At 34.1% G+C, this 3,063-nt stretch overlaps 1 long non-coding RNA gene across 1 annotated transcript; it reads left to right on the top strand.

Annotated features, from left to right (window-relative positions):
* On the top strand, positions 1–2,391 carry LOC149798178 (uncharacterized). The gene is made up of 3 exons (XR_016421592.1): positions 1–130; positions 1,796–2,022; positions 2,265–2,391. It is a non-coding gene; the product is annotated as an uncharacterized LOC149798178 (long non-coding RNA).
* The last annotated feature ends 672 nt before the right edge of the window (positions 2,392–3,063 follow it).

Genomic DNA, 3,063 nt, shown 5'->3' with positions numbered 1-3,063 from the left:
CTGACATCGAGAATGAAACAACCCGGAGGATAGGTATATATTGACCATCTATTCAACAAACCATCAGAGCGACTGCCAATCCGGAGACTTCTTACTTTAGAGCTTCAGTACCTTGATACCAAAGATACAGGTAAGTAAACTTATAGTGCATTGTTTTTAAATGTTCGGGATTAAAACATACTAATTAATACTCATCAATGTACCCCAATAAGTTTAGTTTCTAAATAAATGTATTATTTTGTTATGTGCTCACATGAATGATTACATCAATAAATGAATTGCCGTATGTGTGAAAAATAAAACCTCTCTCGCATCCACATAGTTTAAAATCGGTTTCTTGTCAAAAAATGAAATCAAAAGAATAGATAGCCATAAAGATTTATTTTAATTTTCTAATTGCCTCTAAATTGTTTCAATTGCATACACGGCCGCATTACTTTAGCGTCGTTTATTCAAGAATGACCAGATGTGCCCATGTCATCACGTTTCCTTTCGCGGACACTGGAAATACAATATTAATTAAATCCGTGCCTGTATGTCAAACAAACTTCACAACATCCCACATAAAAAATCGGACGCATTCTCAATATTTAACTCAGGCATTCGGATAGCATAAAATGACACGTTTCAAACAACTGAATTTATATTGTGGCAACGAAATTATCACTTCCAAATTTATTAATGTTGTGTACATAAGATGTTCTAAATATATTAATTGTGCAGGTGCAACATCATTTATATTAAAAGGAACAGTGTGCATGTATCATCATCTGGTCTTCGTCAGCCCTAAATGTGTTCTTGTCTTATAAAACCATTGTGCTGGTATATTTCTTTAATTCACACATTCCTACGAAATGAAAGCGTACAGTATATAGCACAGAATAAGTGTAGTTGAAATAAGTGTAGACAAATATTTTCTTTCACAGGTCAGGACTGTATTATCCCACCAGAATTGCTTTTGATTTTGTTATACTTTTATCTCTTGAGGGCCGTAACATCTAGTCGTTATAGACCCTTATTCAAAATCTTTAATATTGTCAGACAACAGAGCGAGGATAATAATGTTTCTCCTTCTTACCGTTTCTCCTTATTACGAATCTAGGTCCTTAACTATGTAACAGATAAAGGCGAAACCAACAAGTTTAATAAAATCAAGAAATAATTTATTTCAGTAGATATAAAGCAACAACTGAAAAGTCACTTACAGCATTATTAATTAAATCAGAAACGCTCTTAAATGTCCTATGACAGGTAAAACATAACAGATTGTTCAGAATGAATTTCAATAGCCTTTAATAGCATGGCATATGTATTCCTTAATATTTACTCTACAAATGTTAGTGGGAAATTACATTATATTGTCAGCAATTTCGTTTCCAGAATATTCTAAGCTAGAAACAATGTCGGGCGTTGAATTAATATTTGACAATATCCCAAGACATCGTCAAACGCAAGTAGACCAAATATCCCAATAATCAGTAAGCAAAGTGTCTACCCACAATCACAAATAAAGGTGAAACAAACATTACCAATAATATGTCATAAGAAAAACATACACTACCCAGAAATCTATGGAATTCAATCTGGTAAAAATAAATATAATTAAGAGGTTCGAGGCGGATCAGAGGCGTAAGTGGGCCATCTTATTTTACTGCGTTACACAAATTTAGGTTTGATTTTAAGGAATATAGATTGTTCTGTACCTCAAAATTAATATTTATTCGTTATTACACGTTCTTCTGTGTTTATTGCATTAATTCTGATTATTTTCTGTGCTATTTACTTTGTTGGGCAGACGAGAATGAAGGCTGTACTAGTTCTTCTTGCATGCTTGGTTTGTGCCATCGCAGCCATCCCGAAAAAAGGTTACGGCGGCTACAGTGGAATTGGAGGTTATGGTGGATATGGTGGATACAGTGGTGGAATTCCCTGGGGATACAGCGGTGGATATGGTGGATATTTCGGGCCTTGGGGAGGATTCGGTTCTTGGGGTCGATTCCCTCACATTAAACCCCCTGCGAAGTAAGAATTTGTACTCTTCATCTTAGACAGTTATATATTAGAGAATTAAGATACAGTGCTTCTTCAATATTAAGTTCTCCACCACAATCTCCTCATACTCATTGTACATCTAAATCTTACAATTCGAAGTACTCACATTATCGCCTTTCTCCCTTCATATAATTATTAGCATAAACATAATGTTTTCCTTTTACCAATACATCCAGGACATATTCACTTGATTCTTCTTTCGTATTTTACAGATATTAAGAAGAACATCCATAAATAAGGACGGGGCCAGAATCGACAGAAATAAGGCACCTCTCTATGGAATATTGTAATGTTGGAATTAATATCTTGGACAACAATAAATTTCATTGTTCAAAAAAATCTAATAGTTGTGTTTTGCATGATTGTGTTTCCAAGCTACAAAATTCAATTTCTCTCTCTTTCAAACATTCTCACACATATACGTACCGTTTCGGTAGTCATCACCGTGTCCTTCCCAACTAGTTTTCTTTAAAATAAAATAGCATTCAGCAGTATGGTTCATATTCATTATGTAAAATAGTCAACGTATAACATATGTAAGTATTTATGAGCTGGATGTGTCCAACATTGTCATAGATGGTCCTCGAAAACTTCTGAAGAAAATTTGTCTATCCTGATCTTGACAGATTTTCAAAGTGTATTTGAAGATCATGGAATGTCCCCAACATCCATATAAAAGAAGCATCCAACAACGTCAACAATGACACGCAGTTTCAGAATAGACTGAAGTGTTTGAACTGCATATGAGATACTGAAATCGCATTATTAGCCTGCAGATATTGTCGCATAATTTAAAAAGGATAATGCAAACCACAATTTTGTTGAATATTGAGTTATGTCGGCTAAAAGCGGTGAATATTAATTGTATATATTACACATCTTCCAATATATCCGCTGCAATAAGTATATAACAAGTTTGGAATTCTAATCCTAATTAGCCTACGGGTCAACAAAGTAACAGGCTACAAAGTTTTGGCAATATCATCATGACACGTGATATAGTTTTGCAAA

This window comes from Sinohyriopsis cumingii, chromosome 6 (assembly GCF_028554795.1).
Source record: "Sinohyriopsis cumingii isolate HCF-2022 chromosome 6, ASM2855479v2, whole genome shotgun sequence".
NCBI classification, from domain to species: Eukaryota; Metazoa; Mollusca; class Bivalvia; order Unionida; family Unionidae; genus Sinohyriopsis; species Sinohyriopsis cumingii.
This window is presented reverse-complemented; position numbering and strand designations above follow the sequence as displayed.